This window comes from Benincasa hispida, chromosome 2, assembly GCF_027475165.1.
Source record: "Benincasa hispida cultivar pf3 chromosome 2, pf3_genome.v1.1, whole genome shotgun sequence".
In the NCBI taxonomy this organism is placed as follows: domain Eukaryota; kingdom Viridiplantae; phylum Streptophyta; class Magnoliopsida; order Cucurbitales; family Cucurbitaceae; genus Benincasa; species Benincasa hispida.
In genome coordinates, this window is record NC_143479.1 from 68,693,301 (window position 1) to 68,718,262 (window position 24,962).

At 40.6% G+C, this 24,962-nt stretch overlaps 1 non-coding gene across 1 annotated transcript; it reads left to right on the forward strand.

Moving 5' to 3' along the window:
• Nucleotides 1–403: 403 nt before the first annotated feature.
• On the forward strand, nt 404–510 carry LOC120072384 (small nucleolar RNA R71). Its single transcript, XR_005480446.1, has one exon. It is a non-coding gene; the product is annotated as a small nucleolar RNA R71 (small nucleolar RNA).
• Nucleotides 511–24,962: the final 24,452 nt, after the last annotated feature.

Below are 24,962 nucleotides of genomic sequence, written 5' to 3' on the forward strand. Positions count from 1 at the left end.
TTGTAGGTGTTGGAAAAGGGGTTGTCCTTTACAAAATAAACAGACTGTGGGTTTTGTGGACAATCCTCCATCGCATGTCCATCACTGCAATTTGCGCACCTTGCGGTGTTTTAACTTATTGCGGTGTTGGGCTACTGATCGTCATTCCTTGAATCAAATTCATCATTGTGGTCATTTCGTATTGCAATGAAACAATAACACCGTTATTTGTGTCAGAATCTTTGAGTCTTAATCTCTGGTTGCTCTCCCTCCAGTCTTCATGATTCTTAGAGATGCGATCAAGGATATTCTTCGCTTTATCATAAGTCTTGTCGAGCAGACCACCAACTGCTGCCATATTGGCAGCGGTCTGCGAAGCAGGATTCAAACCGTGGTAGAAAATTTCATTTGAAGGTAGTATGGCAGCCCATTATGCGAACAATCTCGGACCAACCTTTTAAACCTCACCCAGGCATCACTGAGCGATTCATCCATATCTTGTTCAAAATTAGTAATAAGCTTTCTTCGTCTGGCATTCTCTGTAGGTGAGAAATACTTCTTCATAAACTTCTCCACCACCTGCTCTCAAGAAGTGATCTCTTCTGGTTTGAGCGAGTAGGTCCATTTCCTAGCCTGATCACAGAGAGAAAATGGAAACAGTGTTAGTTGAACCTCCTCAGTAGAGATGTTTGGGAACACAAAAGTATTGCAGATTTCAATAAAACTTCGGATGTGGGCATGCAGATCCTCGCCATGTCTTCCTCTGAATTGACCTGCAGCCTGGATCATCTGTAGCATCACCAGTTTCATTTCAAATCTACTTCCGTCAAGGCAGGTCTCATGATTCCCAGAGAGAAATCATAGAGGTTTGGCGATGCATAGCTCTAATGGTCCTATTGCGTTCGTTTGCCAACAGACTTGGATTTGCCATGACATTGTTGTTGTTTGGTGCTTCATTCCTAGGCTGCTCCGCCATTTCTTCTTTATCGGATTGTGGTTACTGTTGGCGGTCTCTTAGTCTCGTTGAAAATGTTCTCTCAATCTTCGGGTTGTAGTTCGCCAAAGATTGAGAGTTCTGCAAAGAATTCACAAAAATTACCGTTAAAAACTTGATGCTTAAATTTATGAAATGTGGAAAATGTGGTTGATATGTGTTGATGGATAGTGTTGTGCACTCAAGTTTCCCCAGCGGAATCTAAGTGTAAATTCCTCTGAGTTTCCTGGTAAGTCCAAGGTCGAACACAGGGACTTGTGAAAATAGTTGCATTAGAGAATTTTATGAAAATTTGTGGTAACCGATTAAATAAATAAGTGTTGAGTTGTTGTTACGTTAATGAAAATAATAATAAATGCGGCAGAGTTCGAAAAGAGTTGGCAATGGGAAATACGATGAATATGCAGTGAATGGGCTGAGAAGGGTGTCAACTTAATTTGGATTCGACTGTCAACTTAATTTGGATACGATGAATATGCGGTGAACGGCTGTCAACTTAATTTGGATCCGATAGTCGTCAGCTTTCTGTCCCATCGATCTCAATTGTCCTTTTGTCTGGATGCATCCACCATGTTCTGGTGATTCTTCTTGGGTGGATGTTTACAAGCACGATCAACGCAAAGTTTTGTGGTGAAGTTGCGCTCGACCGATGTATTCCTATGATTACATTCTTTGCATTGCGTTAACGCATTATTCTGCACAAAAATATGAGATCAACTGCCCTAATGCGTTGGACGCATGCGACCGAAATATTGTAGAATTTATGCTTAATGGACGCAATTTAACATATTCTATCAACGCAATCGAACATTGTTTAAGAACTTAGCACAATGATGATGTGCATTTCTACCTATTATCAAATATGCATTGACGCAAGGCGGAAATTGTGATCATAGGGAATCATTGGTCGAGCGCAGCATTACCACAAGGCTTTGCGGTGATTATGTTCGCAAACATTTGCCCAAGAAGGATTGTCGCAACTTGGTCAGCGCAACATGATGGGCGCATCTGGGTGAAAGGCATAATTAATCACGATGGGATAGAAAGCTGATGACAGTCGAATCCGAATTAAGTTGACAGCCGCTAACGAACAAGTACATTCAGCTTTTCGGTGACAAATATTCGGCGCATCAATCAGGAATTAAAGTCATCCAATCTACGAAATCATGAGTGAGAAGCTGCCTTTCACCCTGGAAGTTCTATAAATACCAGAGGCATCCTTCAGAAAAGGGGTTAATCAGTTCACCAGTTTATGAATTTAAGAGCTCAGCTCGTCTTTGTCCATAGTTTTTCCTTTTATTTTAAGGCGGAGCAAAAGAAGAGTAAAGACGTAGGAGATCGCTCAGGACAACTCGAGAGATAACCTTGAGGCATAGAAGCAGAGAGCAGGCCGACTCTCGCGAGAGCGAGATTATCTTTTGAACACGAGTAGAAAAACAGTGTAAAAGCCTGGGTAGCAAGAGATTGCTACCAGGCCCTTTATTCTATACTTGCATTTTTATTTTGTACTCATCTTTATATTTATACAATGGAAGTTCTTATTCTACACCTGTTCACTCTCTTAGCACAGATGAGATGCTAAACTAGTCGAATGGGTTGAGAAGTACTAAGCTAACATGACCTAGGAAGTTCATTGCTTGTGATTGTCTTGTTTTATGCCGTGCCAAATACCCCTTTAGAGCTACTCGAGAGAGAGTCTAAAGAAAGAACCTAATGACTCGAGAGAGCTAGATTAGAATCTGGACTCGAGAGAGCAAGATTAGAACTGCATAAACAAGAGATAGGGACTTAGAGATAAGCTCTGTTTGTCAACTTACATCGCATGCATCCTAGAGATAGGAATGATATTATGTGGTCGCCTAATTTGTGTGTGTCATTTTGTTATCGCATTAATAAGAATAGAGGCTTATGTGTAGGTCCTATAGATTTATCGCATATATCGCTTGCGTTCTAGTCTTAGAAATCGTGGCATTCGCACTGAGAGATGGTTTACTGTTGTATGCATGTTGCATGATCGCATACCATGAATGCATCCTAGGAAGTGTTAGCCGAAACTTTTCTCAACCCGTTCACTGTATACTCATCGCATCTTCCGTTTATTCAACTCTTTTCAAACTTCGCCGCATTTTTTACTTTTTTTATCATCGCAAACAACAACCTCAACAACTATTTATTTATTTGGTTACTGCAAAGTTTTCCTAAAAATTATCAACGCAACCTGTTTTCACAAGTCCCTGAGTTCGACCCTGGACTTACTAGGAAACTCAGTGGAGTTTACACTTGAGTGCTCAATGAAATTTCACCATCGTTGCCACATCAAGGGAAGCGTTGATCAACGTACATCGCACACTCACACGATCAACCGCCACCAAAGACAACTTGCGGAGCGCAACCATGAATACATTAACTTTCTCACAGCATACCTTCATGGTCCATTGGTGCCCCCGCATCCCGACAATGGTACCATAAACTTGTAACGCATATTTTTAGCATGATGCAAGTCCATGCCATAAGCTTGATGACATAGATTTTATGTGATGATATGTGATACTACTTTTAGATTTTCGTTATTAATGAATGTTTTTGTAGTATGCTGTACGTTTTCATAAGTTTCCTTGCGTTGAAACCAAGTATAATTTCACCGCAAGTTTCTCGGTGTGATCCGAGGTCAAACACAGGAGTTGTTTGAGGTTATTGCGTTATGTTTGTGATATATGTGACTAGGGGTTTTTCAATATATAAAAGAATTTGTGTACAAGTAATTAGACATGTGATAAAGTAAAGTAAAGCAGTAAAAATGTGATAATAACATAAATTGCGTTAAAGTAAATATAAGCTAAGATGATACAAGATACAGGTTTCGTGATACAAGATACTAAGGTCAAGGCTAGCTGTGAAGATTATACAAAGATCGTGTAATGCGGTGACAAGTCTTCTGTGTGAAGCAGAAAGAGAGAATATAATTAATACAAACATCGCAAGTTCCTTAATTGCGTTCAAGATATAAGTATGGTTCCGCTTTTTCCTTGGCGTACACCTCTCGGTGATCGGCCGCGTTCCCACATCTCTGTGGTGAAACAGGGACGAACGTAATGAATGCAAGGTTGCTTCCATCTCTAGAAGTACTACTTGCTTTAGTTCACGCATTCTTCTAACCTTCTCTCGACAGATCAGAATGACATCTTCACTTCTGCTCTCACAGGTGAAGATGTCGTCTAGCATGCCTTAGCTAAACGCATTTATTTCTTTAGCACAAATTAAGTTACTCGTTTAATCCATATTAATTACCAAGGTATTAAGAAAACTTCTGGATAAATTGATTAATGGAAGAGCGAAAATAGACAGAAAAGTGGAAATGAAAATGATCGAGACATTCAATAACACTATTTAACGTCTGATACAAGATTTGTGAATGATTAAGAGAATGAAATACAATGGATGAAATAGAGTTAGAAAAAAATACAAATAAACGCCAACGTCTTTGTGAATGAAGAGATTAAGAGAATGAAATTCAATAATGTACCCAAATTTCATTATTTTATTTGCAATGATACTATAGTGAGTCAGAATAAGTGTTACCGAGGGGCAATCAAATACTCCTTCACTAAAGCAAGACATTCTTGACTAAATACTATCTCCAGAATAACTCATATTTCGATAGTCATTTAGCTACGTTTTTCGGTCAAAAACTTACTAACACTTAGTAATTCTGTAAGTGTAACCCTCCATTTTTAGATCTTAGAGGTTAGCGGCTGATAACTTATAGAAATACAAGTTATTTATACTGTTTTATTTAGATATTGTGGCCAAAAGAAAGGAAAGTTGCGTCAATTGTAGAGAAATTAGCTAAGAAATGCAAGAATTATAAATTGTCACCAATACACCCACTAACACCATGGCGATGGTAGAAAAGAATATTTCAAGTCTGTTTTGCAGGAAATCAAGTCACCGCATGCAATCATGGCTCAAGATAAAAAGAATAACGCATCTACGTCACATTGCGCCAATCATTCAGAAATGAATAGACGATCAACGCAATGACGGCGCATGTGACAATCGATCAAGAGCTAAGCGATTACCGCAACTTCAACCGCATGCGGTAATAAAAAACAACACCGCATGCGGGCACACGATCGAAGATGCAAAAGAGCAATGCAATTGCGGAGGATCCTGACACGTGTATAGCTGACCGTTGTGCATTTCTGACGAGATTGATCGCGTAACAGAAGGAATATTCACTCCACCATTTCCGGAATTGCCATAAAATAAAGTGGGGTCCACACTGTAGAGAGTCAAAGCTAAGTCTATAAATAGCTCCGGCCATTTCATTGAGAAAATATACTTGATACGGGCATATTTCGATATTTGTATATTGAGAGAGAGACTGGTTTGAAGAGCCTGATCGGAGAAGATCCGGGAGGATTTAAGAGACAAGGCCGAGAGGTGAGTCTCAGAGCAAATCCTTTCAATCCCTACCGTTGAAGCTCTGTACCAAGGTCACTTCTACTAGAAGAGAAAGCCTGAGAGGGAAGCTCTTCCCTTCGTCCACTCCATTCGCCGGCAAGCAATTCCACAGTCCATATCTGTGTCAAGACGTTTGCACTTTTCTATATTTGTTTCTATCTCTTCATCATCAATTGCATTCATCATCTTAGTCTATCATTCACATCATGTATCAGACGCTAAATATTAGTATTGAATGTCATGATCATTTCCATCTCCATCTTTTTGTCAATTTCTGTTCATCCGTAATTCGCTTTCTCCACAATGTTTTCTTAATCCCTTGGTAATTAGCATGAATCCAACAAGTAAATTAATCTGGGTTAAGGAAATAAATATGTTTAGCTTAAGCATGCTAGACGACATCTTCACCTGTGAGAGCAGAAGTGAAGATGCCATTCCTTCTATCGAGAGAAGGTTGGAAGAATGTGTTGACTAAAGTGAGAAGTACTTCCAGAGATGGAAGCAACCTTGCGTTCATTACGTTCATCCCTATTTCACCACAGAGATGTGGGAACGCGGTCGATCACCGAGAGATGTACGCCAAGGGGAAGCGGAACCGTAGTTATGTCTTTAACGCAATTAATAACTTACGATGTTTATACTAGTTATCTTTTCTATTTCTGTTTCATGCATAAAGACTTGTCACCGCATAACATGACCCTTTGTATAATCTTCACAGTTAGTCTCAAACTCAGTATCATGTATCAGTATCCTGTATCTTGTATCATAATAGTTTAGGTTTACTTTTATCGCACTTTATTTTATTATCGCAACTTTACTTTACCGCACAATTTTATTTTACTGCAACTTTAAATACCTGTATAAACCAATATTTTATTAATTGAAAAACCCCGGTCGCATATATCATGAACATAACGCATTAACTAAGCAATCCCTGTGTTCGACCTCAGATCGCTCCGAGAAACTTGCGTTGGAATTATACTTGGTTTCAGTGCAAGGAAACTTGTGACAACGCATAGCATACTACAAGCATTTCATTAATAACGCATACATCTAGAAGTAGTATCGCATAAAGTCTGAATAAGCATAACACATCATCCACATTCCATTTCCATCATTCATCACTGTCCATGTGCTTATTTAGAATCATCGCATCATTTTGCGTTATAATCATCCATGCGTTGTGTGACATAAATAAGATCAAATTTTATGCCTATCAAGTTTATGGGCCCGTTGCCGGGGATTGGTAATGGTTATTGTTGAGTATGTTTGTGATATTTTGCAGGACAGATCTCTTTGTACTGGATGTTCATCGCGGAGAGCAGTTTGACAGTTTATGAGTACTGGGACTGACCCAGAATTTGAGGCTGACCTAAAGATCGAGCATACATTTCGCGCAAGGGCACACTAGAACCAAGCGAGGCAAAAGAAGGCCAACATGGCAGATAATAATAATGACAATGTGGCTCTCGCAAAAAATCAAGGGATGGGACGGCCAGTGCAAGATCCAGTTTTCCTTGCCGCTGATCGCAACATTCTGATGAGAAACTATGCGGCGCCCAATCTATATGATTTTTCGCCCTAAATTTCAAGGCCGATCGTTGAGGAGAACGACATATTCGAGATCAAACCGATCATGTTCTAAATGATCCAGAATGCGGGGCAGTTTGGGGGTCTGCAAGGTGAGGACCTACATGCCCACCTGACCAGTTTTGTCGAGATGTGCGGAAACTTCTCTATACCTGGCATTACTCCTGAAGGTATCAGATTATATCTCTTCCCTTACACCTTGAGGGATGAGGTCAAGAGGTGGGCTCATTCACTGGAGCCAAGTGAGATTACTTCATGGGATCAACTGGTTGAGTGGTTCATAAAGAAGTTTTTCCCTCCAGTTGTCAACGCAAGGCGATGGAAGGACGTGTTGAACTTTGAACAGATAGATAACGAGACCCTTAGCACCGCATGAGTACGATTCAGAAGACTGGTGAAAAATTGTTCGCATATCGGGATACCCGATTGCATCCTGATGGAGACATTTTATAATGGTCTGAACAGATCAACGCAGGCTATTGTTGATACCTCCAAGGCAAGAGGTTTTATGGATAAGACATATGCTGAGGCCAAGGTCATCCTTGACCGTATCTTGCTGAATATGGATGATTGGGTAGACGATGGATATGGAGGAAGAGGCTTTGAAAGAAGAAGAAATGAAACTGCCATTGTCCCTGCGGAGACAGTGACCACTTTAGCCGCCCAGATGGCCACAATGACTTCTATCCTCCAGTCGTTGGTGCTTAATCAAGGTGCCCTCTCCCAAACAACAGCGCAACCCAATGCGCCAGCACAAGTGGCCGCAGTTAGTTGCGTTTATTGTGGAGGAGGCCATGCAGCGGAAATGTGCCCATTGAACATGCAGCAAGTATGTGCAATCCAAAATAACCCCTTCAGCAGCATGTATAATCCTGGTTCAAAGAGTCACCCTAACTTCGGTTGGGGAGGGAATCAAAACTAAGGTGGGCCAAGTAACCATCAGAATAGCAATTCAGGGAATCGAGGAAACCCTCCACTTTTTCACCACAATCAGAATCAGGGTCAACAAAGGCAATCACACAATCAACAACCCTCATCTTTAAACACTTATAGTAATTCATTGGAGGCCCTACTCAAGCAATACATGGATAAAAACGATGCGGTGATGCAGGCGCAGGTGTCTTCAATTAGAAATTTGGAGATTCAAGGGGGGCAACTGGCATCCAAGTTATGTAATAGAACACCTGGAACGTTGCCAAGTAATTCTGAAGCCCCTGGATCCCATGGAAAGGAGTAGTGTCCCTAAAGACATTGGGCAGGCAAGCTGGACCACCTGTGGAGGTGTGGATTGCATTCATCAAAGAAAACTATCTTCCAGTCCATATCTCAATTCTATGTTTACATGATTTCTTTTAGATTCTTCTCTTTATTGATCTATGAACTTTGTCATTTACTACTTCATTCAATTTGTTTTTCAATGCTTTATGAATTTATGATTCATTTAATTCCCTTTGCATTTATTTCTGTACTCTCATTAAGTTCTTTAACTTTTCTGTCATAAATGCATTATTCTTAAACCTGTTGAGTGGTTGATTAATAAGAAGAAAATTATTACTACAATGTCCGTGTGACTTGCGTTGATGAAAATAATAATAATAATAATAAATAAAAATAAAATTTTAATAATAAAACAATCAACATCTGGTATGCATTGCATTAATGGGTGCGTCTTGTACCAACAAGATACACTTTGCATTCATCCAATTCAAATGCATTGCGTTGAGGGGTGTGTTGCGCTCGTATGTGTTCTTTGCCCGTCCTTAGCAAAAATGCACTATGTTGAGGTAGTGTTGCGCTAGTAGAAATACTGTGCGCCCGTCCTCCAGAAATGTGTTGAGTTAAGGGGTGTGTTGTAGGAATACATGCGTTGTTGCCCGTCCTCTGCAAAGATGCATTTGCGTTGATGAATTCATTGCGTTAATTCTTCACCTTGCGCCCATTTGAATAAAACACTAAAGAAAATTATTTTTGCAAATTGAGAAGTCTAATCGCTCTAGCTTCCAAGGACATGATGAATCTGCAGTTGAAAGGACGTACGACTTTGCAACTTCATAAATGTGAGAAGTGCTAGCAGTAGGCTTTTTTAGTAGCTCGAGGCCTGCCACCACAGAATCCGCGTTGGGCCCATCAAGGCCCAACCTATAAAAGCGGGTCTCTTTGTCTCAGATCGTTTACTAGCTTCATCTTGTAAAAAGAAACCCTAAATCGCCTCTGCATACCAAACCTTTCTTTCTTCCTAGAACCGTAACGATTTCTAGTTTCTTTTACTCCGACATCCATGGAAAATCAGACTTCCCAGCCATTTTCTTCACCTTCATCACCTTCGACAACCCAGCTTACCATGCGAGAGGCGGTATTCCTTGCAGCCAGTCGTCGTGTCGCTGCTCAACCACAGACTATCCCTTGAGTCGTCAGAAGACCCCGGTGAAACCCCTTAGTAGCTAGGTCACTTCAATTTAAGAGGGGGAAGAGTTCTGAAAGCACCCCAATCCCAACACCAACATTCTCCTCTAAAAGTGAGAAGAAGAGACAAAACGATAAGGAGCTGTTTGGGAGCATTCTCAGCAAATTGGAGAAAGGAGAAGGACTGTCTGAGGCTAGGGTTATGAACCAACCACTACCTACGGAGGAGGTGACGGAAGAGAAGTCAAGGAGAAGCGCTCTGGTCATCGTGGATCCTAAGGAAGCTACGCAAGTAGAATCCTATGAAGGACACATCAAAGTCGCTTTGGAGGAAGCGGCAGCGGAGAAGCAGCTCGAAGGGGTTGAAGAGGAGAAGAAGAAGAAGAGCAAGGAAAAGAAGGCTGGAGGAGATGAGCCATCCCATCTAAACAAAGCAGAGAAGAAGATAAAAGAGAAGAAGGATGAAGAAGATGGGGAGGCCAGGCTGAAGAAGCAAGAAAGGAGTGAGAAGAAAGAATACAGGCGGGAGGAAAGGCGCCTGAAGAAGGAAGAAGAGAGGAGAAAGAGGGCTGCAAGCCCAGAGCTGGACGGAGAATCCACCTCCATAAGGGAGGACAAGGGGGAATCAGTACAACTTAGAGAACCAGTGCAACCTGAAACAGTACAAACGTTTGCGACTGACGATGGAGAATAAGGAGATGTTACCCCCTTGATGCGGCGTCACAAGGAGAATGCACCACAAGGGTCAACCATGGACCCTCCAATTTTAATTGAAGGATTAGAAGAGCAGGAGAGGAGAAGAAAAGAGGAGGAAGAGAAGTAGGAGAAAATGATGCGAGCAAAACTCATCATCGCAGAAGGTAGTCGAAGCAGAAGATTACAAGATGAGAAGGTACACCGCAATAATGAAATATCAAGAGTCAAAGAAATAAGAAGGCTTGAAGAGGAACAGAGTCTTTTGCTGGCCTCCGAGCAGTTTGAAATAGAAGAGAGAGAAGAGGCAGAAGAAGAAAGGAAGAAGAAAGCAGAAGAAGAGAAAAAGAAGAAGGACGAGAAGGAAAAGAAGCGCCAAGCAGACGTGCAGCGCTTAAGAAAGAAGAAGGGAAAAGAACTTGCTGTACGGGAAAAAGAGGAACAATGCAAGGAGCGAGAAAGAAAACAAAGGCAACAATCCCACCTTGCGTTGACCAAGAAAAAGGGCAAAGTAGTCGCAGAGAGCAACAAGCCCGCGTTGGCAAAGGTGCATCCATCAAGAAAGAAGGAGAACTATGACTTGCTGATGGAGATGGGCTTTTTCCCTGTGCCAATGCCACTACCAGACCTAATTACGAGCATGATTGTAGAACATGGATGGGACATATTTTGCCAGTGCCCAGCCATTGTCATTCCAGAGGTAATGCGCGACTTCTACCATGGACGGCTACATGGCACCAAGGATGTAGTGACCATAAAAGGGGAAATGGTGTCTTTCAGCGCAAAGGACATCAATGAACTGTACCAGATGAAGGATAACCCGGATGCACCGGGCAACAAAATCATTGATAATCCCATTGAAGAGCAGATGGAAGATGCATTGCGAATATTAATGCAACCGGGCACTAAGTGGATGGTTTCTTTAAAAGGCATCTAGACCCTGGCGTCCAAGACACTACTTCCTGAGGCATGACTTTAGGTCTATTTGGTCAAACGACGGCTGATCCCAACTTCCCATGACAAAACAATTTCGATGGATCAAGTCATGGTCGCATATTGCATTGTGCGCGACATTACAATCGATGTGGGCCAGTTGATTGCAAGACAAATTCGAGGTTTTATGGGGCACATAAGAGGGCATTACTTCTTCCCATGGATGGTTTCAAGTTTATGCCTATCATTAAGTGAGGGCATTGATGAAGAGCCAATGGCAAAAGTTCACGGCCTAATAAACATCAAGATTTTGAGGTTGCTCGTCAAAGATTCCCCACACTACCCTGAGCTCCCTTTGAAGAGGCCCAACATTGATTTGAATGCGCCGCAAGAGCCCAAGTGGAAGAAACAGCGCAGAGACGAAAAGGGAAAGGAGAAAATCCAAGACTCAATAATGCAAGAACCAAAACCCTTGGACCCATTACCCTTAATAATTTGCCCTTCAAGCCCTCCCACACAACCTTCTTCTTCCCTTCTCGAGCACTTTACCAATCTTCTTCTTCCCCCAGATTCTCCAACCGCATACCCAGCAGCCTTATCATCACCTTCAGCATCATCACCGCAACTTTCCCTTCCACCACTGCGTGTTGATGACCCACATGATTTGGGTGAAGGCACTTCTGCCCAACCACAAAACATCGATGGTGAGGCATCGCAGGCACAACCCACCGTTGCTTTCTTAGCTGCTGAATTAGCAAATATGCAGTCCCTTCTTGCCCAACAACAACAACTCTTCTCCCAATAGCAAAAGCTCTTCTCTCAGCAACAAACCTTCTTCAGCTAGAGAATTGATGCGATAATCGAGCAAGTTGACGATTTACAATGCAGTGCTGCCATGACAAGGTAGGTGTTGATCAATATTCAGTGCAACACTTATACGATCCACCTGTACCAAAGACAGCTAGTGGAGTGCAACCATGAATACTTCAATTTTCTGATAGCATATCTTCATGGACCCATGGTACCTCCGCATCTCAGGAAGCATCTGATTTTTGAAGAAGCTCCTCAAGTACCACATCTGAACCTTCCTCTAGAACCTCCTGCTCCTCAGTAATTTTTTACAATTTAATTTTTATTGTGGCCATTCTGCTATATTTCATTCATTGTTTAATTAAACTCTTTGATTCTTTGTACGGCAAAAGTTTTGCATTGCAATATTTGTAATTACTTGTATACTTAATTTTCAATACAACTGAGTAGCAATTCTCTCTATATGCCTATGCCTCTTCTTTATCATCCTTCATCATTATTTGCGATATTCTTGATCTTTTATTTTGCGTTATTCATTGCACTGCCATGATGAGTTATATGCATACACTTAGAAACATTTCCCACACCTTGTATTTTCTAACTAACACTTAGTTAATTTGTAGCGTAGCAATGCTTTACCTTTTATCCTTCAAAATTCTGCCCAAACCTTCTTTTTGAAATTTTGTCTAAGTGTTTGTCTATTCTGTCCAAACAACGCAATGAGGACCTTGCGCATCTCTAAATTTGGGGGTGGGGAAGGTCTGAGTAGATGAGATCAAGGGTATGCAATCATTAAGAAAAATGCGCTCATTATTTTTTTTAAAAAAAAAATCATATAAACTCCAATGTAAGCACAAGGGAAACCTCAAAAAAAATCCCAACCTGATAAGAGTTAAGTTGTGAAATGAGCCTGCTCATAGTTGGATGTTCGCATGACACCGTGGGAACAAGCCAAAACGAAGGTGGGTTTCCAAAAACAATGCAATATGAAAAGAGAAAAATGCAAAAGAAGAATAAAAGAAACAAGAGATAACTCCTCTGAAATTCATGAGTTAAAGTTGAGATTGGCACACAACCGTAGTTGGATGTTCGCATGACACCCGTGGGAACAAACCAAAATGAAGGGTGTAACCATGATCAACAGTCTCTAATAAATGACGCAAAGTTTGACCACCGCATCCAGACGCATCAAGTTGTTTGACAAGAAGAGGTAAACATTCTTTTTAAAACTAGAAAAGCAATTCTGAGTAGAAATTTGTAGTATAGAAGAATAAAGTAGGGCTTTGTTATAAATTTTCAAGGATAGAAAGAAAATTGCGATGTTAAGTAATGTGCCTAGGTGGAGCATTCGGAGCGATCAATCAATGCAAAGTTTGAGCATTATTGCCTTTAACACAATTAATAACTTGCGATGTTTATACTAGTTATCTTTTCTATTTCTGTTTCATGCATAAAGACTTGCCACCGCATAACACGACCCTTTGTATAATCTTCACAGTCAGTCTCAAACTTAGTATCATGTATCATTATCCTGTATCTTGTATCATAATAGCTTAGGTTTACTTTTATCGCACTTTATTTTATTATCGCAACTTTACTTTACCACACAATTTTACTTTACTGCAACTTTAAATACCTGTATAAACCAATCTTTTATTAATTGAAAAACCTCCGGTCGCATATATCACGAACATAACGCATTAACTAAGCAATCCCTATGTTCGACCTCGGATCACTCCAAGAAACTTGCATTGGAATTATACTTGGTTTCAGCGCAAGGAAACTTGTGACAACACGTAGCATACTACAAGCATTTCATTAATAACGCATACATCTAGAAGTAGTATCACATAAAGTCTGAATAAGCATAACACATCATCCACATTCCATTTCCATCATTCATCACTGTCCATGTGCTTATTTAGAATCATCGCATCATTTTGCGTTATAATCATCCATGCGTTGTGTGACATAAGATAAGATCAAATTTTATGCCTATCAATGGCCCCAACGATGCTACCGAGTTGCAGAGTCAAAGTTGGGAAACGACCTAAGAAATTATATCCATTTCTTGAGATTGAGTTGTTCTGAATCCCATGTTACAACCCTCTGAAGGGATAATCGTTGTTAAATGACTAGCAAGGGCCACATAAAGCTAATCAGTAGGCGCAACATAGGAATCTCTTAGTCCAAATCAATGGAAGAGATTGTAGGACACGTTGACACATATCCTTCACCCACTTACTATGAACTACTTCCCTCATTCATCTTGATCTTGACCCATATGAACACTTTTCGAATGGATGTCACTTCCAGGGTGACATGAAGCTTAGTATGAATCTCACGGTGTGAACTTTCTAGGAACGTTTTGGGATAATTTAGGGACGCATTTTGTTTTGTTTTATTTTATTTTATTTTTATTTAAGGACGGATGGGTTTGAACATGAAATCATGCGTTAAACATAACTGATGCATTTGCTCCCATGCATCTGAGGTCATGCGCGGAATGATGATGCATTAATCTTAGCATGCAATGATCATGCGTTCCTATCACAAGTTTTCTTACGCTTGTGTCAAGTATAACACAAACGCAAGTTTCTCGGGTAATCCGAGGTCGAACACGGGGACTTGTCACTTAATAATATTTGTGAGGTGATGCGTTTGAGGCGATGAATAAGAATAAAAATAAAGCGAAGAAGGTTTAAATGTTTTACACACTTCTCCTACTCCTAACTAAATAGATTTAGCAATAGAAGACTTACAATGAGAATAAGTAGAGACACAACAACCAATAATGCATAGTAATGTTTACTATCTTAAATCGCCCTAGTAATCTCAGCTTGTTGCACTAACGCATCACACCTCTAGGTGGTCAGCCGCATGACTATATCTCTATAGTGCATGGTTGCATCGAGCATAAGATTGTGCCTATCTCTAGGAACAATACGAACCTTGCTTAGTGCGTTCCATCCCTTACCTTCTCAGGCAGTTAGACGTGGCTACTTAACTTATAGATAAGCAATGCAGCATCCCATAGACAGGCGTTGCCACAGCCTTTCACCAAGCAAAGAGGATTAACTCACTATACTCGCACAATGCATACCTCTTGGTGGGTTGCTACATGAGTCCTATCTCTAGGAAACACGATTAAGCATGCGATTGACTTTGATAAATAAATGCTGAAGATAAACTATGATAGAGATGAAGATAATGAAGAAGACAGTAATGAAGGAATTATGCATTGATCATAAAATATCTTAATATCTCAAGCTGAAATGTAATACAATGCAGAGATTAGAAGGGAGATGAAGGACTCTGCATCAAGGCTGTCGGTGGTGCCATGGTTGAATGGTGGAGATGTCTCTCTCGAGCTCTATCTTCGGCGAATGCTCTGATCGTCACTCGGTCTGGGTTGTGGAGATGAAGAATTCTCACTAGAAATCTCTTTCAAGCTCTCATTTGTGATCACAAACTTCTTCCTTGAGGCAGAAGCTCGGATGTCTCAAAATGAAGGTTTCAAGGGCTATTTATAGAATTTGGACGCCGACAGCTGTAATAATGAAGGTATGGCTCACTGCTGCTTTTGTTGCGGTATGGGCATTGTCACATCGCCTTATCTTGTTGATACTCCCAAGGTATACGTCCAAGCTGAATTTAGATGAAGTTATAAACGCGTTCTACCCATCTTGCGATCTTTTATTATGGCTGTCAATCCGTGGCTGTAATCTCTATTTGTTCACCGCATTCTCCATGCATTGGACGCATGCGATTACTACAACTTCCATGCGTTGGACGCATGGGGTTGCCGTATGCGTTCGTCTTTTGCGGTCGCCTGGCTTCAGCGCATGCATTTGTCTGTTGCGATCGCCTGGCTTCAGCGCATGCGTTTGTCTGTGATTGCTTATTACAAACGCATGCGTTTGATTCTTGCGATAGCTACAAAAATAGACACTTTGGCATGGAATAACGCATAATATTGGGTCAGTGAGGTTTTAGGGGCTTATCGACACAAAACTCAATTTTTCATAAATTCTAAGTATTATCACTGCGTTTTCTACCTGTTAGCCCTCATAATTCTAAATAAAAGTCTTATAATAACTGGCTTTTCTGCCAGTTATCAACCCCCCAAACTTAGAATCATGCTTGTCCTCAAGCATGCGTTACATTCAAGAAATTCTTAACTCACCTTTTGGCGTTCCTTTACAATGACCAACTTTTCATAATATAATTAACTCGTACCTCTAACCATGGTTGCAATGCTCTCCTCTACTTTGGTTGCTTCTTCAAAGAGATTTTTTCTAAGTTGAAATTTGGCAAGCCCTTGCTCAAAAGCTTTTTATTCATTCTCCGCAACTTTGCGTTCAGCTTATGAGAATACGTTCATTTAAAATAATTCAAGCTTATGCGTTTACTTATTCAAATGCGGTGTTGAACTTGGTTACGCTCTTCGTTTTGGCTTACCCCCACGTGTGTCATGCAGGCATCCAACTTCGGTTGCGTTCCATATTTAAGTCAACTCATGTCTTGCTTAATTTGGCTTGTGCCAGGCAGAGTGTCACACCCCCTCCCTAGCCTTAGCCTCCAAGACTTGGAAGGGAGCGTGAGGGTACACCAGTAGTATTCCAAGATAATATTTCAATTTAACATCTCCCCCCCTTATCTACAGTGGTCAAGTGAACGCAATCAACTAGATGACCACAAGGTGTGCTACTTGTGGTGAAGGACACGCAATGGAGGAATGCCCACAAAACCCATAATCAATTTATTTTGTGAAGAACAATCCATTCTCTAACACGTACAACCCTAGGTGGAGAAACCACCCCAACTTTGCGTGGAAAAATCAAAAGAAAAATTTTCAATCAGTGGCACAAAAAGAAGGGCCACCTGGATTTTCCCACGAACTAACAGTCAAACGAGTAATCAAGCTAGCAGTTCGCAGGCACCGCAATCTTCCTCTTTGGAAAGATTGTTGAAGCAATATATTGAAAAGAATGAAACTCTGCTTCAAAACCAAGTGACGTCTGTAACGCTAAATTTATATCTTTAAGCATATGGACAAATATAAATGTGAATCATACAAGCTCATGTTGCCATAAACTTGATGTCTTGGAAAGATGGAGATGGAATGTGGATGTTGTGTTATGCTTATTTACACTTTAGGCGATACTACTTCTAGATGTATGCATTATTAATGCAATGCTTGTAGTATGCTATGCATTGTCACAAGTTTCCTTATGCTAAAACCAAGTATAATTCCAACGCAAGTTTCTCAGAGTAATCTGAGGTCAAACACAGGGATTGTTGTCTTCAATGTGTTACATTTGTTATATATGCAACCGGTTTTTACAATTAATAAAGATTGTGTTTCTACAGGAAATTAAATTGCGGTAAAGTAAAATTGTGCAGATAAACTAAAGTTGCGTTAATAAAATAAAGTGCAATAAACCTAAGCTAACGTGATGCAAGATACAAGATACATGATATACATGATGTTGAGTTCGAGACTGACTGTGAAGTTTATACAAAGGATCATGGTATGCGATGGCAAGGCTTAATGGATGAATCAGAAGGAGAAAGAATAATTAGTACAAACATCGCAAGTTTGTTAATTGCGTTAAAGATACAACTAAGGTTCCGCTTTCCCTTGGCGTACATCTCTTGGTGATCGGCCGCATTCTCATATCTCTATGGTGAAACAGGGATGGAACGTGGTGAACGCAAGGTTGCTTCCATATCTGGAAGTACTTCTCGCTTTAGTGAACGCATTCTTCCAACCCTCTCTCGATAGGCGGAATGGCATCTTCACTTCTGCTCTCACAGGTGAAGATGCCGTCTAGCATGCTTTGACTAAACATAATTATTTCCTTAACCCAATTAATTTACTTGCTCAATTATTTCTAATTATCCAAGGGATTAAGAAAACATCATGGAGAAAGGGAAATATGGATTAACGGAAATAGGCAAAGAGATGGAGATGAAAATGATCATAACATTTAATTATAGAATTAAGCGTCTGATACATGGTGTGAATGATAGACTAAGAAGATGAATACAATTGATGATGAAGAGATAGAAACAAATACAGAAGAGTGTCAACATCTTGACACAGATCTGGATGGTGGTTTTGCTTGCCGGCGTGTGGAGTGGATGAAGAGAAGAGCTTCCCTCTCAGGCTTGCTCGTCCGATAGAAGTGACCTTCGTACAGAGCTTCAACGGTGGGGATCAGAAGGATTCTTGCCCAGAGACTCACCTCTCGGCCTTGTCTCTTATTTCTTCCCAGTTCTACTCTGATTAATTGCTCAACCAATCTCTTTCTCATATCAGTATATACACTTTTCTCTGTATTCAAGCATATTTTTTTTCAGTGGAATGGCCGGAGCTATTTATAGGCTAAGCTTTGACTCTCTGCATTATGGTCCTCACTTTATTGTTAAGGTAGTTTCTGAAATGGTGGAGTGAATATTCCTTCTATTACGCAATTAATCCCGTCAGAAATGCACAACGGTCAACTGTACACACGTCAGAATCTCCGCATTTGCGTTGCTCTTCACATCTTCGATCGTTTGCCCACATGCGATGTTGTTTTTGATTATCGCATGCGGTTGAGATTACGTTGATCGCTTAGCTCTTGATCGATTGTCGCATGCGCCATCATTGCGTTGTTCGTCTATTCATTTCTGAATGAGGGGTGCAATGCGATGTGTTGTAGATGCGTTGTTCTTTTTATCTTGAGCCATGAACGCATGCGGTGACTTGATTTCCTGCAAAACAGACTTGAAATATTCTTTTCTACCATCGCAATGGTGTCAGTGGGTGTATTGACGACAATTTATAATTCTTGCATTTCTTAGCCAATTTCTATACAATTGACGCAACTTTCCTTTATTTTGGCCGCAATATCTAAATAAAGCAGTTTAAATAACCTGTATTTCTACAAGTTATCAACGTCTATCCGTAACTTAGAACTTCAGATAGGCCAGATTGTGGGCGAACTCAAGAACATACCGCAAGGGACCCTGTCGAGCTCAACGGAACTCCCACGTAACCCAAGGGGTACGGGTAAAGAGCAATGTCAAGTCGTGACATTGTGGAGGGGAAAGACTGTGGCAGGGGAGAAGAAGAAGCCTAGCCGGACTGCTCCAATTATGTTGGAACCAGAGATTGCGGTGACTCGAGAAGAAACAGAGGAAAAAGAGGCGATGGAAACTGAGATTGTGTCCACCTCAGAGCCAAAAGAACAGGGGACTGTAAGAATATAGCTACCACCATTCTCACAAAGACTCAGAAAGAAGAAAAATGATGAGGTACAGTATCAATGCTTCATGAATATGTTAAAATAATTGCATATTAATATTCCGTTCATTGAAGCAATTGAGAAGATGCCCCCATATGCAAAGTTTCTAAAGGATATGGTGACAAAGAAGAGAGGCACTGGTAAGTTCGCCACAGTGGCTTTGACGTAGAGTTCAAAATCTATAATCCCACCAAAAATGCGCGACCCTAGGAGTTTCACTATACCTTGCTCCATTGGAGGATTATACATAGGGCAAGCGCTGTGCGATCTCAGACCCAGCATTAACTTGATGCCCCCATCAATTTTCAAGCAGCTGACTGTGGGGCAACTTACACCCACAATGGCGACTCTCCAATTAGCGGATAGATCTCTTGTGCATCCAGAGGGGAAGGTGAAGGATGTACTGGTTACAATCGACAAATCTATATTACCAGTCTACTTCATCATCCTGGACTACGAAGCAGACAAAGATGTGCCCATTATCCTGGGGCGACCATTTTTATCGACCGGTCGTGCCCAGATTGATGTGCACAAAGGAGAGATCACCTTAAGCATGAATGGTCAGAAGCTCAGGTTTGACATTATCCGAGCCATGAAATATCCTAATGAAGAAGACCTTAATGAATCCGATGATGAACAAATTTTGAATGACGAAGAGAAGCCTAAAGATGAAAACAAAGATGAGGATGCGATCGCATCCATTGTAGCATGCAATGCGATCATAGAAAAAACAAACAAGGAAGAGAAGATGATCACATCCAAAGAAGACAATCTGACAGTGAATGAAAAAAGAAAAACAAAAAAACCGTCCTTAGAGCAACCACCAACAATATAGCTGAAGACCCTTCCTAACCACCTGAAGTATGTGTTTCTGGGGCAGAATGAAAAGCTACCTGTAATCATTTCCTCTACACTTAATGAACACCAAGAAAATGCGATGCTGAGCATTCTAAGAAAGTATGTAAAAGCAATTGGTTGTACACTCGCAGACATTAGAAGAATTAGCCCCACATACTGTATGCATAAGATTCGTCTCTAATAGAATCACAAAGGATCGATTGAACATCAATGCAGACTTGCGATGAAGGAGGTCATAAAGAAGGAGATAATCAAGTGGTTAGATGCAGGCATCATCTATCCAATAGTAGATAGCACGTGGGTCAGCCCCTTGCAATGCGTGCCAAAGAAAGAAGGGATGACGGTAGTCCCTAATGCAAATAACGAGCTGATACCGTAAAGGACCATGACCAGATGGCGGATTTGCATGGACTATCGCAAACTAAATGCGGCAACAAAGAAGGATAATTTCCCTTTACCTTTTATTGACCAAATGCTGGATCGTACTAGCTGGAAATGACTTTTACTGCTTCTTGGATGGGTATGTCAGTTATAACCAGATCATGATCGCTCCTGAAGATCAAGAAAAAACCACATTCACCTACCCGTATGGAACATTTTCGTTTCGAAGCATGCCGTTCGACCTTTGCAATGCGCCAAGCACTTTCCAAATGTGTATGATGGCCATCTTTTCAGAATATCATGAAGACTCTGTAGAAATATTCATGGACAACTTCTCTGTGTATGGATAAACATACGAAGTCTGTCTTAACAACTTAGAGAAGATATTGAAAAGATGTGAGAAGACGAACCTTGTGCTTAATTGGGAGAAATGCCATTTCATGGTAAAGGAAGACATTGTGCTTGGGCACAAGGTCTCTAGGGACGGGTTGGAGGTGGACAAGGTAAATATTTAAGCGATTGAAAAGCTCCCACCTCCAACGAGTGTAAAGGCTATTAGGAGCTTCTTGGGACATGCTGGATTTTATAGACGTTTTGTCAAGGACTTTTCAAAGATTGCACGACCACTGAGTGCGTTGATGGAGGTAGATAGAAATTTTGACTTTGATGACCAATGCCTCGACGCATTCATGATTTTGAAGAACGCATTAACGACTGTGCCTGTGTTAATCACACCAGACTGGACACTGCCCTTTGAATTAATGTGCGACGTAAGCGGTTATGCGATGGGAGTAGTGCTGGCGCAGAAGAGAAAAACAATACTACATCCCATCGCATATGCGAGTAAAACCCTGAATCCGGCTCAAACAAACTACACCACCACAGAAAAATAGTTACTTGCGGTAATATTTGAATTGGAGAAATTCAAAGCATATTTACTGGGAACAAAAGTACTCATCCACACTGACCAGTCGGGTATAAAATATTTGATGAAAAAGAAGGATGCGAAGCCGAGGTTGATTAGATGGGTTCTCTGATGCGTGGTTTTATGATGTGGAATTATGGATGAAATTGCGATGATGAAATTCGATGATGAAAATGTGTTGAGCACTCAAGTTTTCTCAGTGGAATCCAAGTGTAAACCCCACTGAGTTTCTAGTAAGTCCAGGGTCGAACTCAGGGACTTGTGAAAATAGGTTGCGGTGGTAATTTTTTAGAAAACTTTGCAGTAATCGGTAACTCAAATAGTTGTTTGTTTGTTTGTTGATTGCGGTAATGAAAAATAAACAAATGCGGCGGATTTTAGAAAAGTCTGATTATGTGATAGATGCATTGAGTATGCGGATGAACGAGTTGAGAAGGTCTTTAGCTAGCGTTACTTAGGAATGCGTCAGACTATGCGATCATGCTACAACCATGCACAACAAGTCATTTTCCAAAGCAAATGAGATGCTCCTAAGTCTAGGACAGATGTGTTGAATGCAAAAGTGTCCATAGAGCGTATTCCTAAGTCTCTACTCTTTTCCTATATGATGATGCAAGATGCACAAAGGCAAGGTGACCGCACACAATCATATTCTATCTCTAGGATGCATGCGATGCGTTAATAACAAACAGTGCTTATTCCTAAACTCCTATCTCTTGATTATACATTCTAATCTGACTTTCCCGAGCCTAGATTCTGATCTGACCTTCCCAAGCCTATATCCTGTCCTTAGACTACCCTCCCGAGTATCTCTAATGGACGAATGAAGCATACATAATACAAGATAATCGCATAGAATGAAGATCCCCAGTTAAGTTAACTAAGTGCTTCTTAACCCATTCAACAGATTTAGCTACTCGTGCATAAATAACAAAGAGTGAACATATATAGAGAAGTAAATTCTATTTCTATAAATGAGTTGAATACACAACAAAAATGGAAGATAAAGGTAGAGAGTCTAGTAGCAATCCCTTGCTGATTGAGGCTTTTACACTGGCAATCTCTATTCGGTTCAAAAGATATTCCTGCTTCCGCAGGACTCGGCCCTCTCTCTAATCTTGAAGCTTCTGGTGCTCTCCCAAGCTTACTGGAACGATCTATCGACACAACCTCATTCTCTTGCATCCGCCTTAAAATAAAAGAAAATCTAAGAACAAGGCTAAACTATAAACAGATCTTGTTAACCGGTGGAACCTTCAAACTGGTGAACCCCTTTTCTGAAGGATGCCTTCGGTATTTATAGGGCTTCCAGGGTGAGAGGCGGCTTCTCTCTTATGATTGCACAGATGGGATGGTTTTAATTCCTTGACTGATGCGCCGAATATTTGTCACTGAAAAGCTGAATGTACTTGTTATCGTTAACGACTGTCAACTTAATTCGGATTCGACCGTCATCAACTTTCTATCCCATCGTGATTAATTATGCCTTTCACCCATAGGCGCCCACCAAGTTGCGCCGACTCTATGCGGCAATCCTTCTTGAGCGGATGTTTGCGAATACAATCACCACAAAGCCTTGCGGTAATGCTGCGCTCGACCAATGATTTCTTATGATCGCTCTTTTTGCCTTGCGTCAACGCATATTCTGCATAAAAATAAAAAAAAATCAACTGTTTCTATGCGATGAGCACATGTGACCGCAATATTATGAATTTGATGCTTTTTGGATGCAATCTAACATATTTTATCAGCGCAAGCCAGCATTGTTTAAGAACTTAGCACTATGATAACGTGCATTTCTGCCCGTTATCACATCCCCAAATTTAAACAATGCTTGTCCTCAAGCATAAGCTAAAGATTTCCTTTAGTAAGTCGACCGCAATGTTCTTTTCCTAGATTTCTCAAGGATACTTCGTTCAAATCCTATATACCAAAGTTTCCTTAAGTTTTATTCAAGTCTCCTCTTAAAATATTTCTAAGACCTAGGGACCGCAAGCTTAACCTTCAAAAGGACTTTACTAAATTCCGGAACATCGCATGATTTATTTCAAAAAGAAAACTTTTCCATCGGGGTGTTGATAATTTGTAGAAATACAAGTTATTTATACTTCTTTATTTAGATATTGCGGCTAAAAGAGAGGAAAGTTGTGTCATTTGTATGAAAATTGTCTAAGAAATGCAATAATTACAAATTTTCGTCAATACCCCTACTAACACCATTACGATGGTAGAAAAGAATATTTAAAGTCTGTTTTGCAGGAAATCTAGTCACCGTATGCGTTCATGGTTCAAGAGAAAAAGATTAACGCATCTACATCGCATTGTGCCCATCATTCAGGAATGAATAGATAATCAACGCAATGACAGCACATACGACAATCGATCCAGAGCTGAACTTCAACCGCATGGGAGCACACGATCGAAAGATGCAAATAAGCAACGCAATCACGGAGGATTTTGACACATGTACAACTAACCATTGTGCATTTTCAACGGACTGATTGCATAACAGAAGGAATATTTATTCCACCATTTTTGGAATTTCCATAACAATAAAGTGGGGACCACAAGTCCAGAGTCAAAGCTTTCATCTATAAATACCCTCAAAGAATTCACTGAAAGATATACTTGATACGGGGGATAATTGATACGAGGCTATTAAGAGAGAGGCTGATTTGAGTGCTGATCGGAGAAGATCCGAGAAGAAAAGAGACAAGGCTGAGAGGTGAGTCTTAGGGCGAATCATTCCAAATCCCTGCCGTGAAGCTCTGTATCTAGATCAACTCTACCGGTTAAGCAAGCCGGAGAGGGAAGCTCATCCTTCCGTTCACTCCATCTACACCGGCAAGCAATCTCTCCATCCAGATCGGTGTCAAGACATTGGCACTCTTTTGTATTTGTTTCTAACTCTTATTCATCAATTGTATTTCATCTTCTTAGTCTAAATCATTCACAACCATGTATCAGACGCTTGATTTTATAATTCATTGTCATGATCATTCTCATTTCCACATTTCTGTCTATTTCGATTCCTCCATTAATCGCTTTCTCCACGATGTTTTCCTAATCCCTTGGTAATTAATATGAATTAAACAAGTAACTTAAGTTGTGCTATAGAAATAAAGATGTTTAGCTAAAGCATGCTAGACGGCATCTTCACCTGTGAGAGCAGAAGTGAAGATGCCATTCTGATCTGTCGAGAGAAGGCTAGAATAATGTGTTAACTAAAGCAAGAAGTACTTCCAGAGAGGTAAGCCACCTTGCGTTCACTACGTTCGTCCCTGTTTCACCATAGAGATGTGGGAAATGTGGCCGATCACCGAGAGGTGTACGCCAAGGGAAAGCGGAACCATACTTATATCTTTAACGCAATTAAGGAACTTGCATTGTTTATATTCATTATCCTTTCCTTTTCTACTTCGCACATAAGCCTTGCCACCGCATAACACGATCTTTGTATATTCTTCACAGTCAGTCTCAACCTCGATATCTTGTATCATGTAACCTGTATCTTGTATCATCATAGCTTAGGTTTATTTTATTGCAATTTACTTTATTATCCCATTTTTATCGCTTATCTTTATTTTACTGAACAATTTTCTTTATCGCATGTACACACCACACTTTTAAAAATTGA